Genomic DNA, 15,655 nt, shown 5'->3' with positions numbered 1-15,655 from the left:
AACATTTTGCTTTTCATTACTGTAATAGGAGTTGCCCTATATGTACAGTCACAAGGCACTTTCTTTCATTTCTTCTTCAGTGTCTACATCCTTTCTTTTCTTTCCTAGTTTTTAATTTTGTCTTCAAAAAAGTTTTAGATTGCAGTAATTCACATATATAATATAGGTAACTCCCATATATCCAACATCAAACCCTTTCCCAACAATGATATTTTTACATGTTCATGTTATATTTTCTGTAGCTGATGTACAGATTTTGAAACATAGCTATCAAACATGATTTCATTTTGGCTTTTATTATGGTGTATATTTTAGACTGTACATATTTAAAATTTTTAGGTTCCTTAAGTTTTACATTATGGTTTACATTTTAGCTTATAGACAATTATACTCTTTTGGTGTAAGTTAACATGTCCTATATCCATCATTTCATGATCTTATGGAGCACTTCCATTGTCCCCCAGTTACCCTGCTTCCATCTATTTTATTCCTCTCTCTCCTCCCCCTCAGGGCCCACAGTAACAATCAGTCTTCACTACTTGAGGGACTAGATTTACAGATACTTGCAACAATACTAGGGGCTTGACTGCCCTAACCAATTGGGAGCCACCAATTCTCTTGAGAGACACAATTCCCTCTGTTTGAGAATATCAGGTCTCCCCAGGATCTGGTACACCTTCACATTCATTATATGGGTCTCCACCCAATGATATAATACACTATGACAAAATGAGCAGTCACACACTGCCTAGAAGCCTGCCCCTGTACCAGATTCCCCCCTTTAAGCACCTTAAACAGATAAGGCTTCCTCTTTATATTTTCTACAGAGTTTTCTCAACGATATACCTGACAGTCTCCCATATTCGGCTGTTCTGCCTCAGTCCTCCCCCCAATTCCTTGGGCTATCTGACCCATCCTCCCAATCCTAGCCTCCCTCAAGCCCACAAAGCCCCACACAAAATTATTCCTATGCCCCCATCTTATCCCTTCCATGTAAAAATACTTATCTCCAGCTTATCATAGACTTCACCCTTCTAGGCGTCATCTCTCAACCTTCCTCCCCCTTCCCCCGCCCCAAATTCCTTTAAGCCTATCTTCCAGTCTCCAGTTCTCTGGGCCAGCTTGGTTTACTTGTTTCATATCAGAGAGGTAATGTAATATTTGTCCTTTAATGCCTGGCTTGCTTGACTCACCATAAGGTCCTCAAGATTCACCTATGTTATCACATGTGTTCATACTGTATTCTTTCTTATATCTGAGTAGTATTCCATTGTATGTATATACCACATTTTATTTATCCATTCATCTGTTTATGGGCATTTGAGTTGAATCCAACATTTGGCAATAGTGAATGATGCTGTTATGAACATTGGTGTGCATATATCAGTTTGTGTCTTTATTTTCAGTTCTTCTGGTATATTCCCAGGAGTGGAATTGCTGGATCATATGGCAAATTTATAGCTAACTTTGTGAGAAACCACCAAACTATTCTCCAGAATGGCTGGATCCTTCTGCATTCCCACCAGCAGTGGTCCCATTCATCCACATCCTCTCCAGCACTTGTAGTCTTCTGTTTTTTGACAGCTGCCAGTCTTATGGGATAAGTTGGTATCTCATTGTAGTATTTATTTATGTCCCTAAAGCTAGTGATTTTAGCATTTTTTCATGTGCTTTTTAGCTATTTGTATTTCTTCTTTGGAGAAGTGTCTGTTCAAATCTTTTTCCCATTTGTTAAATGGATTGTTTGTCTTTTTATTTTTGAGATATAGAAATTCTTTATATATGCAGGATATAAGTCTCCTTTCAGATATATGGTTACCAAATATTTTCTCCCATTGGGTAGGCTCTCTTTTCATTTTCTTGACAAACTCCTTTGAGGTGCAAAAGGCTTTAATTTTGAGGCTGCCCCTTTTATCTATTTGTTCTTTTGCTGTTCATGCTTTGGGTATGAAGTTCATGAAGGCATTTCCTATTACTAGTAGGAAGCCTGTAGATGCTTCCATACATTGTTTTCCAAGGTCTTTATGGTCTTGGCTCTCACATTTAGGTCTTTGACCCATCTTGAGTTGATTTTTGTATAAGGTATGAGATGATAATCCTCTTTCCTTCTTTTGCATATGGATATCAAATTCTCTAGGCACCATTTGTTGAAGAGGCCATTCTCACCCAGTTGAGTGTGCTTGGTGGCCTTGTCAAATATTTTATGAGTGTATATATGAGGATCTATACCAGAGCTCTCAATTTGTTTCCATTGGTCAGTGTGTCTATTCTTGTGCCAATACTATGCTGTTTTCACATAGTAGACTTTGTAGTATGTTTTGAAGTCAGGTAGTGTGATTCCTCCAATTTCGTTTTTCTTTTTCAATATGTCTTTGGCTATTTGGGGCCTCTTTCCTTTCGAAGTAAATGTTATAGTTTGTTTTCCTAGTTCATTAGAAATTGCTGTGGTGATTTTTATTGGGATTGCATTGAATCTGTAGATCAGTTTTGGTGGAATAGACATCTTAATAATATTTATTCTTCCTGTACATGAACAGGGAATATTCTTCCATTTATTTAGGATTTCTTTGATTTCCTTGAACAGTGTTGTGTAGTTTTCTGTGTATGACTTTTACACCTTTAGTTAAATTTATTCCTAAGTATTCAAATTTTTATTTATTATTGTAAATGGTATTTATTTTTTGATTTCCTCCTCAGATTGCTCATCATCAGTTTACAGAAATGCTACTGATTTTTGCACATTAATCTTATAACCTGTGACTTCACTGAACTCATTTATAAGTTCTAGAAGCTTTGTTGTAGACCTCTCAGGGCTTTCTGTGTATAGGATCATGTCATCAGCAAATAGAGAAATTTTGATTTCTTCCTTTCCAATTTGGACCCGTCTTGTATCTGGTTCTTGCCTCAGTGCTCGAGCAAGTACTTCTAACTAAATGTTAAATAGAAGGGGTGATGGTGGGCATCCTTGTTTTGTTCCTGATCTCAGAGAGAAAGATTTTAGGATTTCACCATTGTAAATGATGTTATTTGTGGGTTTTTCATATATACCCTTTATCACATACAGAAAAATTTCCATCTATTCCTATCTTTTGCAGTGTTTTTATCAAGAAAGTGTGCTGTATTTTGTCAAATGCTTTTTCTGCATCTATACATATGATCATGTGATTTTTTCCCTTCAATCTAGTTCTGTGGTGTGTTACATTAATTGATTTTCTTACGTTGAACCATCCTTGCATAACAAGAGTGAAACCCACTTGGTCTTGGTGTATAATTCATTTATGTGTTGTTGAATATGATTAGCAAATATTTTGTTGTGGATTTTAGCATTAGGTTCATGAGAGAGATTTGTCTGTAATTTTCCTTTCATGTGGTGTCTTTGGCTTTAGTATTAAGGGATGGTTGGAATCATCATAGAATGAGTTAGGCACCATTCCTTCTTTTTCCATTTTTTGAAAGAGTTAAAGCAAGATTGGTGTTAGGTCTTTCAGGAATGTTTGTTAGAATTCACCTGTGAAGTCTTCTGTCCATGGCTCTCTTAGTTGAGGTCTTTAATGACTGATTCAATTACTTTACTTGTGATTGGTTTGTTGAGATCATCAATTTCTTCTTTCTTCAATGTAGGCTGCTTATGTGTTTCTAAGAATTTATCCACTTCCTCAAAATCGTTCTTCCTGTTGGCATATAGTTTTTCAAAGTATTCTCTTATGATAGTCTTTATTTCTGTGGTGTCAGTTGTTTTATCCCCTTTCTCATTTCTTAATTATGTGTATTTGCATCTTCTCTCTTTTTTCCTTTGTTAGTCTAGCTAAGCTTTGTCTATTTTTTTGATCTTCTCAAAGAACCAGCTCTTGGTATTGTTTATTTTTTTGAGAGCTTTCTTATTTTCTATTTTATTTAGTTCTGCTCTGATCTTTGTTATTTCTTTCTTTTTCTTTTCTTTTGGGTTAGTTTGTTGTTTTTTACTAATTCCTCCATTTGTGCATTTAATTCTTCAGTTTTAGCTCTTCTTTTTTGATGTATGAATTTATGACTATGGTTTTCCCTCTCAGACCAGCTTTTGCTGCCTCCCATAAATTTTGATATGTTGTGTTATCATTTTCATTACTTTCAAGGTAGTTATTGATATCTACTGAGATTTCCTTCTTGACCCACTGTTTTTCTAAGGGTATGTTGTTTAACTTCCATATCTTGGTGCCAAATCTGGGTCTCTGGCCTTTGCAGATTTCCAACTTCACTCCACTGTGATCAGAGAATTTACTTTACATGATTTCAATCTTTCTGAATTCATTGAGACTTTCTTTGTGGCCTAGCATGTGGTCTGTCTTGGAGAATGATCCATGTGCACTTTAGAAGAATGTATATCCTGCTGTATTTGAGTGTAATGCTCTATATATATCTATTAGGTCCAGATCTTCTAATATAGTGTTCAAAGTCTTTGTTTATTGATTCTCTTTTGAGATGTTCTGTGCAATGGTGATAGTGGTATGTTGAAGTCCCCCACTATAATTGTAGAGGCATCTATTCCTCCCTTAGTTTCTCCAGTGTTTGCCTCACATATTTAGAGTCTCCTTTGGTAGGGGCATAAATGTTTATGATTGTTCTTTCTTCTTGAAAGATTCTCCCTTTCACTATTATGTAGAGTCCATCTTTGTCTCTCACAATAGTATTGCATTCAAAGTATATTTTTTCCAATTTTAATATAGCTACTCCTGCCCTTTTTTGGTTATTGTTTGCCTGTAAGATGATTTTCCAGCCATTCACTTTCAATCTCCTTGAATCCCTGGGTCTAAGATGTGTTTCTTGTAGACAGCATATAGATGGGTCATATTTCCTTATCCAGTTTTCCAAACTGTTTCTCTTTAACAGGTGAGTTTAATCCATTGACATTCGGTATTATTTCTTTCAAGGAATTATTTATATTAGTCATATTTTTTTTGGATTTGTGTTTGTCATGTTGTTTTATTTAATTTTTTTCTTTTTGTCATTTTAGTTGTTCTTACACTCTCCTCCAACACTGTCTCCCCTGTTTTTTTATTTCCTCCTGCAGGATTCCTTACAATATTTCTTTCTTTTTTTTTTCAAATTCTACTCAATTTATTCATTTTTTTAAAAAAATATTACATTCAAAAAATATGAGGTCCCCATTCACCCCCACTGCCTCCACCCCACCACTCCCCCCATAGTAACACTCTCCCCCATCATCATGACACATCCATTGCATCTGGTGAATACATCTGTGGGCATCGCTGCACCCCATGGCCTATGGTCCACACCATAGCTCACACTCTCCCACATTCCATCCAGTGGGCCATGGGAGGACATACAATGTCTGCCAATTGTCCCTGCAGCACCACCCAGGACAACTCCAAGTCCCGAAAATGCCTCCACATCTCATCTCTTCCTCCCATTCCCCGCCCCCAGGAGCCACCATGGCCACTTTTTCCACACCAATGCCACATTTTCTCGATTATTAACCACAATAGTTCATGAATAGAATATCATTAAGTCCACTCTAATCCTTACTGTATTCCTCCTTCCTGTGGACCTTGGCTTGGTTGTGTCCATTCCACATCTATGTCAAGAGGGGGCTTAGATTCCACATGGATACTGGATGCAATCCTCATGCTTTCAGTTGTAGGCACTCTAGGCTCCATGGTGTGGTGGTTGACATTCTTGAACTCCATGTTAGCTGAGTGTGGTAAGTCCAATAAATCAGAGTGTAGGAGCTGAAGTCTGTTGAGGTCAGGGCCTGGCTATCATATTGTCAGTCCAGAGATTCAAATCCCCTAGATATATCTTAAGCCCCAGCACCAACTACAATTCCAGTAAAGTAACAGGGAAGGCTTGTGAAAAGAGATCACATCTGAGATCAGTTCCATCATGCAGAAACACCAGCTCCAAAGAAGGGCCAACCGACATGGCAGTGAACTCCATCTGCTATGACCATAGAACCTGTGGGTCTCTTTAGCCCTCAAAAGAACCAATACCTGGGGTTGTATCTACTTTATCTGTCTCTGAGACTCTGCTCAGGTGTGCATAAGGGCAATCCTTCTGACAACCTCCAGACTCTTTTTTAGAGACTCATAGCCATATAATCTCATTTGTCCTTTCCATTTCCCCCTTACTTTAGGTCAAACAGCATTTTTAACTCCTGTTATTATATGTAGACAGGGATATCCAGCTGGTCCTCGTTGAACCTTTAATTCAAGGCCATTTTCTAGTTACATCATCAGCTGGTACTTGGTAGTGATCCCTCGGTGACAGGGAGGCTCATCCCTGGATGTCATGTCCCACGCTGGGGGGGAAGGCAGTGCGTTTACATGCTGAGTTTGACTTTGAAACTGGCCACATTTGAGTAACACAGAGGCTGTAAGGAGGGAACCCCTAGGCACAGTACTGCTCTAGGCCTTGTTCTTATTTCAGGTGTATAGGCTCACAAGCATAGTCATTAGTATCAGGGGGTCACTGTTGGACCCTCATTCCTTCCTGGTCCTTGCCGTTGCACTTGGGGGACTGCCGTTGCTCCCCTAGGGACCACGACAGAGCCCACCCCCCCCCCCGGCCAGGAATCCAGTACCCCCCCAGCTGTTGTTTTTAATTGTTTCCACTATGAGTATATCCAAACATTTCCTTGCACCCTGGACACATGCCCTGTATAACTCCCTGTCAACCATATGTCCCCTGTCAATAACATCCCATACCAGTGTTCCTCCACTGCCATTGTTGAACCACTCTGTGATCCAAAACTTCTTGAACAGTGAAACCCAATATAATGTCAGGTTCCCTTAATAGTAAAATGGAATATAGCAATGAGTTTAAAGATTAGATATAGAATATATATTGATTTGGAAAAATTCTGCATCCTATCTTTTTCTTTTCTTTTTTCTCTAATTATTGAGCTTCTCTTCACAAGAGCCTTAGATCACAGTAATTCATATATACAATATACAGTACTCCCACATATCCATTATAAAACCTTTTCCCTTCCACAGAGATAATCTTTTAACTTATTCATATCATATTTACTGAAACTGATGTACAGATATTGACACAACAGCTTTCAAACAAAGTAACATTTGTGTTTACATTGTGGTTTATACTCTAGGCTATACAGTTTTCTAAATTTTTTAGTTATCCTATGTTTTACATTATGGTTTACATTATTAGTCTGTCGTCCCCTATATGTTTTTGGTGCAATATTACATGTTTTATATCCTTCCTTGTATACTCTTGTGAAACACTTCCCTTGCCCTCACATTTACTCTGGTTCCATCTATTCAATATCTATTTCCCCCTCCCCTTGGGGCCCACAGTGACAGTCAATCTTCATTTCTTGAGGAGCCACGTTCAGAAATACTTGCAACAGTGCTGAGGGTCTGACCTGCTCAACTGCCCTAATGCCCTGGGAGACACCATTTCTCTTGAGAGATACAGTTCCCTCTATTTGATGGCATTAGTCCTCCCCAGGTTGTGGGTCTACCATCACTCTCATTATATGGGTCTCTACCCAATGGTATAATCCACTCTGGCAAAATGAGCATTCACATATTCCCTAGGAGTCTGTCCTGTATCACGTTATCCCCTTTGAGTATCTTAAACAGGTAACTTTCCTAATTATATTTTGAAAAGGTTTTCTCAGCATTATACTCTCAACCAACACCTGACAATCTCCTATGTTCGTGTGTTGCCCAACCTTCCCCCCAACTTCTTGGGCAATATTACCCATCTGCCCATCCTGAGCCCCCCTCAAACCCCCAAAGCCCCACTCAAAGGTAACCCTATGCCCCATTTTATCCCTTCCTTGTACACATACTTACCTCTAGCTTATCATAGATTTCACCCATGTAGATGTCAGCTTACATTCTTCCTCTACCCCCCGATTTCCTGTAAGCCTATCTTACAGTCTCTAGCTCTCTGAGGCAGCTTGCTTATTTCATATCATTGAGGTTATGTAGTATTTGTCCTTCAATGCCTGGGTTGCTTCACTCAACATAAGGTTCTCAAGATTCACCCATGTTATCACGTGTGTTTGTAGAGTATTTGTTCTTAAAGCCGAGTAGTATTCCATTGTAGGTATATACCATATTTTATTGATCCACTCATCTGTTGATGTGCATTTGAGTCGATTCCAACTTTTGGCGAGAGTGAACAAATGCCGCTATGAACATTGGTGTACATATATCAGTTTGTGCCCTTGTTTTCAATTCTGCTGGGTATATACCCAGCAGTGGAATGGCTGGGTCATATGGCAAACCTATGTTTAATTTTTTTTGAGAAACTGCCAAACTGTCCTCTAGAATGGTTATATCCTTCTGCATTACCACCAGCAGTGGATGAGTGTTCCCCTTTCTTCACATCCTTTCCAGCATTTGTATTCTGTTTTTATCATAACTGCCAATCTTATGGGAGTAAGATGGTATCTCATTGTAGTTTTGATTTGCATTTCCCTGATAGCTAGATATTTGGAGGATTTTTTCATGTGTTTTTTAGCCATTTGTATTTCTTCTTTGGAGAAGTGTCTGTTTAAATCTTTTTCCCATTTTTTAAATGGGTTGTTTATCTTTTTATTTTCAAGGTATAGGAGTTCTTTATATATGCAAGTTATAAGTCTCTTACCAGATATATGGTTGCCAAATATTTTCCCCATTGTGTAGGTTCCCTTTATTCTCTTGACAGACTCCTTTGAGGTGCAGAAGCCTTTAACTTTGAGGAAGTCCCATTCATCTATTTGTTCTTTTGCTGCTCATGCTTTTGGTGTGATGTTCATGAAGCCATTTCCTATTAGAAGGTCTTGTAGATGTTTCCCTACACTTCTTTCCAAGATCTTTATGGTCTTGGCTCTTATATTTAGGTCTTTGATCCATCTTGAGTTGATCTTTGTATAAGGTGTGAGATGGTAATCCTCTTTCATTCTTCTACATATGGATATCCAGTTCTCCAGGCATTTGTTGAATAGGCCATTCTCTCCTAGTTGAGAGGGTTTGGTACCTTTATCGAATATTATATGGCTATATATATGAGGTTCTATATCAGAACTTTCAATTCAATTCCATTGGTCTGTGTGTCTCTCCTTATGCCAATACCATACTGTTTTCACTACTGTAGCTTTGTAGTATGTTTTGAAGTCTGGTAGTGTGATTCCTCCAATTTCGTTTTTCTTTCTCAATATGTCTTTGGCTATTCGGAGCCTTTTTCCTTTCCAAATAAATTTCATAGTTAGTTTTTCTAGTTCCTTAAAGAAGGCTGTGTTGATTTTTATTGGGATTGCATTGAATGTGTAGATCAGCTTTGGTAGGATAGATATCGTAATAATATTTAGTCTTCCTATCCATGAACAGGGAATATTCTTCCCTTTATTTAAATCTTCTTTGATTTCCTTGAACAGTGTTGTGTAGTTCTCTGTGTATAAGTTCTTTACATCTTTAGTTAAACTTATTCCTAAATATTTTATGTTTTTATTTACTATTGTGAAATGTATTTGTTTCTTGATTTCCTCCTGATCTTGCTCATTATTGTACAGAAATGCTACTGATTTTTGCGCACTGATCTTATAACCTGCGACTTTACTAAATTCATTTATGAGTTCTAGAAGCTTTGGTGTAGACCTCTCAGGGTTTTCTATGTATAGGATCATGTCATCTGCAAATAATGAAATTTTGACTTCTTCCTTTCCAATTTGAATGCCTTTTATATCTGGTTCTTGCCTCAGTGCTCAAGCAAGTACTTCTAAGACAATGTTAAATAGAAAGGGAGACAGTGGGCATCCTTGTCTTGTTCCTGATCTTAGAGAGAAGGATTTTAGGATTTCTCCATTGTAAACAATGTTGGCTGTGGGTTTTTCTTATATACTCTTTATCACATTCAAAAAATGTCCTTGTATTCTGATCTTTTGGAGTGTTTTTATCAAGAAAGGGTGCTGTATTTTGTCAAATGTTTTTTCTGCATCTATAGATATAATCATGTGATTTTTTTCCTTCAATCTGTTTATATGGTGCATTACATTGACTGATTTTCTTACGTTGAACCATCCTTGCATACCAGGAAGGAATCCCACTTGTTTGTGGTGTATAATTCATTTAATGTGTTGTTGAATACAATTAGCAAGTATTTTGTTAAGTATTTTTGTGTCTAGGTTCATTAGAGAAATTGGTCTGTAATTTTCCTTTCTTGTGGTGTTTTTGTTTGGTTTTGGTACTAGGGTAATGTTGACATCATAGAATGAGTTAGGCAATGTTCCTTCTGCTTCAATTTTTTGGAAGAGTTTCAGCAGGATTGGTGATAGTTCTTTCCGGAATGTTTTGTAGAATTCACCTGTGAAGCTGTCTGGCCCTGGGCTCTTCTTAGTTGGGAGGTTTTTAATCACGGATTCTATCTCTTTACTCGTGATTGGTTTGTTGAGATCTTCAATTTCTTCTTTCATCAATATAGGCTGTTTATGTGTTTCTAGGAATTTGTCCATTTCCTCTGAATTGTCGTTTTTGTTGGAATATAGTTTTTCAAAGTATTCTCTTATGATAGTCTTTATTTCTGTGGAGTCAGTGGTGATATCTCCTTTTTCATTTCTTATTTTGTGTATTTGCATCTTCTCTCTGTTTTTCTTTGTTAGTCTTGCTAAAGGTTTGTCAATTTTATTGATCTTCTCCAAAAACCAGCTCTTGGTCTTGTTTATCTTTTCAAGTGCTTTCTTATTTTTTATTTCATTTAGTTCTGCTGTTATCTTTGTTATTTCCTTCCTTTCTTCCTGTGGGATTATTTTGTTGTTTTTTTTCTAATTCCTCCAAATGTGCAGTCAGTTCTTCAATTTTGGCTCTTTCTTCTTTTTTGATGTATGAATTTATGGCTATAAATTTCCCTCTCAGTACTGCTTTTGCTGCATCCCATAAATTTTGGTATGTCGTGTATCATTATCATTTGTTTCAAGGTAGTCATTGATTTCTTTTGAGATTTCCTCTTTGACCCACTGTTTTTCTAAGAGTGTGCTGTTTAATTTCCATATCTTGGTGTGAAATCTGGGCCTCTGGCCCTTGCAGATTTCCAGCTTCACTCCTCTGTGGTCAGAGATATTATTTTGTATGATTTCGATCTTTCTGAATTCATTAAGCCTTTCTTTGTGGCCTAGCATATGGTCTATCTTGGAGAATGTTCCATGTGCACTTGAGAAAAATGTATGTCCTGCTTTTTTGGGTGTAATGATCTGTATATGTCTATTAGATCCAGCTCCTCTAATATACTGTTCAAATATTTTGTTTCTTTAGTGATTCTCTTTTGAGATGTTCTGTCCAGAGTTGATAGTGGTGTATTAAAATCCCCCACTATAATTGTAGATGCGTCTATTCTTTCACTTAGTTTTTCCAGTGTTTGCCTCATGTATTTAGAGGCGCCCTTGTTAGGAGCATAAATATTTATGATCATTCTTCTTGAGAGATTGTCCCTTTCACTAATATGTAGTATCCTTCTTTGTCTCTCACAATTGTTTCACATTTAAAGTCTATTTTGTCTGATATTAATATAGCTACTCCTGCCTTTTTTTGGTTATTGTTTGCTTGTAAGATTGTTTTCGAACCATTCACTTTCAGCCTCCATGAATCTCTGGGTGTAAGATGTGTTTCTTGTAGACAGCATATAGATGGGTCATATTTCCTTATCCAATGTCCCAGTCTGAATCTTTTGACAGGTAAATTTAATCCATTGACATTCAGTGTTATTACTTTCAAGGAATTATTTATGTTAGTCATATTTTTATTGGACTTGTGTTTGTCATATTTTGTTTGTTTTTTCTTCTCTTTTTGTCTTTTTTGTTGCTCTTACACTCTCCTCCAACTCTGTCTGTCCTGTTTTTTCCTTTGTCCCTTCAGAACTCCCTTTAGAATTTCTTGAAGGGAAGGTTTCTTGTTGGCATACTCTTTCAATTTCTGTTTATCTGGGAATATTTTGAACTCTCTTTCATTTTTGAATGCTAGTTTAGCTAGATAGAGTATTCTTGGTTGGAAATTTTTTCTTTCAGTACCTTGACTATATCATACCACTGCCTTCTTGCCTCCATGGTTTAAGATGAGAAATCAGCACTTAATCTTATGGAGCCTCCCTTATATGTGATGGTTTTCTTTTCTCTTGCTGCTTTTAGAATTTTCTCTTTGTCTTTAGTGTTGGATAATTTGACAAATATATGTCTTGGGGTGGGCCTGTTGGGGTTTATGATATTTGGGGTACGTTGTGCTTCTTGGATATGTACATCTGTCTCTTTCAGTAGATTTGGGAAGTTTTCAGCCATTATTTCTTGCAACGCTCCTTCTGACCCCTTTCCCTTCTCTTCTCCTTCCGGGATGCCTATAATATGTATGTTTGTGCATTTTGTATCATCCTTCAGGTCCCTAAGTCCTAGCTGGATTTTTTTCTATCTTTTTATTGATCAATTCTACTATCTGTTTGATTTCTGATGTACTGTCTTCCACATCGCTAATTCTCCACTCTGCCTCTTCTAATCTGCTGCTATTTGCTGCAAGTGTGTTTTTGATTTCTTGAACTGTGGTTTTCATTCCCATCATATCTGTTATCTTTTTGCATATGTCTGCAATTTCCCCTCCAAGTGTTGTCTTCATATTGTTAACCTCTTCCTTTACTTCATTAAATTTGTCTGTGATATATGTTCTAATATCTTTAATTACTTGTGCGAAGTTCTGCTCCCCTTCCTGGTTTTTAGTTTGTTCATTGAATTCAGCCATTTTTCCTGACTACTGGTTTGGTTTGTAGATTTTTGTTGCTGTCTGGTCATCATTTTATCTTGACGGGTTTAATCAGTTCCTTAGCTTCTTTGTCTAGTCTTGGGGATTAATTAGCTGTTGTTTTTGTGTATTATACCTTCTCTTTGTCACTTTGTTATTCTTATTCTAATTTCTTATTACTGGCTGAGTTCACTTTGAAGGAAAGTATTAGGGCCAGGGAAAGGCAATTGTGTAAGAAAGGAAAATGTTTAAAGTAGTATTGGTGGGGAAACGGACTTTGGCCCAGTGGTTAGGGCATCCGTCTACCACATGGGAGGTCCGCGGTTCAAACCCCGGGCCTCCTTGACCCATGTGGAACTGGCCCATGCGCAGTGCTGATGTGCACAAGGAGTGCCCTGCCACACAGGGGTGTCCCCCGTGTAGGGGATCCCCATGCGCAAGGAGTGCACCCATAAGGAGAGCCGCCCAGCATGAAGGAAAATGCAGCCTGCCCAGGAATGGCACCGCCCACACTTCCCCTGCCACTGACGACAACAGAAGTGGACAAAGAAACAAGACGCAGCAAAAAGACACAGAAAACAGACAACCAGGAGAGGGGAGGGGAATTAAATAAATAAAAATAAATCTTTAAAAATAAATAAATAAATAAAGTAGTATTGGTAATAAATGTTAACAGAGCAACAATATGAGATCTGGGAGGATGGATATTAGATTCATGTAAGTTATGTAGAGTTATAGCAGTTAGTAAAGTACCTATAAAGAGGTAGTCAACTGAATATGGGAGGAATATGGTATGAATTAATAGGCTAGTGTTTTTGTGAGAGAGGGAAAGAGAAAGAGAGGCAATAGTTTCAAGAGTGGATAAAAGAGAGAAAACAAAACAAAGGTATTAGAAATTAAGAGTTTGATGATTTGGGGATCAAAGAAAGGGAGGTGGAATATAGGAGAGACAGTAGATGATGGAGGATATCAAGATGTGGGAGAAAGGGGATTGTGTAGGTAGCCAAAATCAATTCACACAGAAATGAGGCAATGGAGGATGAGGAAACCCAGCAAATATGAGGTGTTCCTTGCAGCACCTTTTGTATAATTAAGATAAAATAAAATAAGAAGAAAATGAGGGACAAGAGAAAAGAGAGAAAAAAAAGGGAGAGAAGAAAGAAAGGAAGAAAAAGGGGTGGATAAAGAAAAGGGAGGGGAACAAGTAAGGAAAAGAAAAGGAGATATAGAACACCAACAGTATCAACAACAAAAAACCCCTAAATAAATGAAAAAAGAAAAAGACCTTGGGGGATACAATGGGAGAAAAGACTAGGAAATAATGCAATATTAGCAACCAGGACAATAAAAAAATTAAAAAATTAAAAAATTAAAATTAAAATAAAAAAATGCAAACGTTGAGGGCTAGAACAATCAAGGACCTCAGATGGGCCTCAGGGTGTGGTGGATTCAGGGATGGAAAGTCTGTGATATTGCAGACTCAAGAGGTGTGAGTCTCTGGGGTGTGGGCCACCAGGGTTTAAGGGACACAGACCTGGCAACCTCAAATCTGGTTAACAGGGAGCCTGGGAGCACTGCAGTGCAACACAGCCTTCAGGGATCCCCGCAGCTGGGTGCCAGCCCTGTGGGAGCTGTCACGTCCACAAACTCTGATCTATGTTTCCAAAACCCGCAATTCCCCCTTTCACTAGGGTCTCTTGTGTGGCTGTATCACCAATTCGACTTCAGAACACCTCCCACCCTGCAGGCCCCCGAAACAGCCAGTTGGGGGCGCCTCTATATTGCAGCCAATTTAAGGATGCTGTAGATCCACAGCTAGGCTTAGGGGGTGGGGCTCTAGCTGGAAGTGCTGTATCAGTGTCCGAAATCAAAAATCCCAAGCCTCGCAAAAAATTCCCCTAATCGGCTTCCAGCCGCCTCCCACCCTGCTGTCCCCCGAAATAGCCTCCTGGTGACATCTCTTTGCTGCCAGCGATTTAAGGCTGCTGCAGAACAGCAGCCGGCCTTGGGGGTGGGGCTCTAGCCAGAAGCACTATTATTTGTGTCCGCAATAAAAAATTCCTGGCCTCGCAATTAAACTCCCGTCTATCTCCCCAAATCGGTCTGTGAAGGCCTCCTGCCCTGTTAGCCCCCCAGTAGCCCACTCAGGGCTTATGAATTCCCCAGTACCGCAGAGCCTCCAGGAATCAGGGCTGCGGTGCAGATGCTGCAGCTCTGCCCACCCCAGGAGGGAGCATCCCGTGCGCAGCACCTACCTCCGTGTAAGCGAGCCTCAATTTTATCTTTAACATGAATTTTCTCTATTACCTTCCCACGAAATTGATGTCCAGACACCTCCTGACCTGCAAAATCCCAAAACAGCCTGGTCCTGAAGAATTCCTAATGCTCAAAAAACTGTTTTTGAGACCAGCAGAGGCAGCAGCCGGAGCAGCTGCAGCCTGCGCCCTTTCCTGCTCACCCCTTCTCCACAATATTTCTTGAAGGGCAGGTTTCTTGTTGGCATACTCTCTTAGTCTCTTTTTATCTGTGAATATTTTGAACTCTATCATTTTTGAATGCTAGCTTTGGTGGATAGAGAATTCTTGGGTGGAATTTATTTTCTTTTACTACCTTGTCTTACCACTTCCTTCTTGCCTCCATGGTTTCAGATGAGAGATCAGCACTTAATCTTATGGGGCCTCCCTTGTATGTGATAGTTCTCTTTTCACTTGCTGCTTTTAGTATTTTCTCTTTGTCTTGAACATTGGGTAATTTGACAAGTATATGCCTTTCAGTAGGCCTGTTGGGATTTATTGCTGTTTGGGGTGTGGACATGTACATGCATCTCCCTTAATAGGTTTAGGAAGTTTTCAGCCATTATTTCCTCCAACACCTTTTCTGTCCCCTTTCCCATCTCTTTGTCTTCTGGGATGCCTATAATGTGTATATTAGTG

This window comes from Dasypus novemcinctus, chromosome 11, assembly GCF_030445035.2.
Source record: "Dasypus novemcinctus isolate mDasNov1 chromosome 11, mDasNov1.1.hap2, whole genome shotgun sequence".
Taxonomy (NCBI): Eukaryota; Metazoa; Chordata; class Mammalia; order Cingulata; family Dasypodidae; genus Dasypus; species Dasypus novemcinctus.
Note: the sequence above shows the minus strand (reverse complement) of the source record.